This window comes from Thecamonas trahens, assembly GCF_000142905.1.
Source record: "Thecamonas trahens ATCC 50062 unplaced genomic scaffold supercont1.128, whole genome shotgun sequence".
Taxonomy (NCBI): domain Eukaryota; order Apusomonadida; family Apusomonadidae; genus Thecamonas; species Thecamonas trahens.
The window spans coordinates 4,720-4,947 of NW_013657552.1; positions in this window are offsets into that span (position 1 = coordinate 4,720).

Here is a 228-nt window from a genome sequence, read left to right on the forward strand (position 1 = left end):
GTGGCGGGACTGGCGAAGAGGTGGTGGGTATGGCGATTGGGCTTGAGCATTGATGTGGATGGGTAAGATGAGGATGATGGGTGGGTGTGGGGTGTAGTTGATGAGGGTGGAGGGGCTTGGGCGGCAAGGGCGAGGAGGGCGGACGGGATTGGATTGAGATGGACGCCGATGGAGACGAGGGCTTGGGATTGAAAGACAAGGCGGACCACTGCACTCTAGCCTACAACC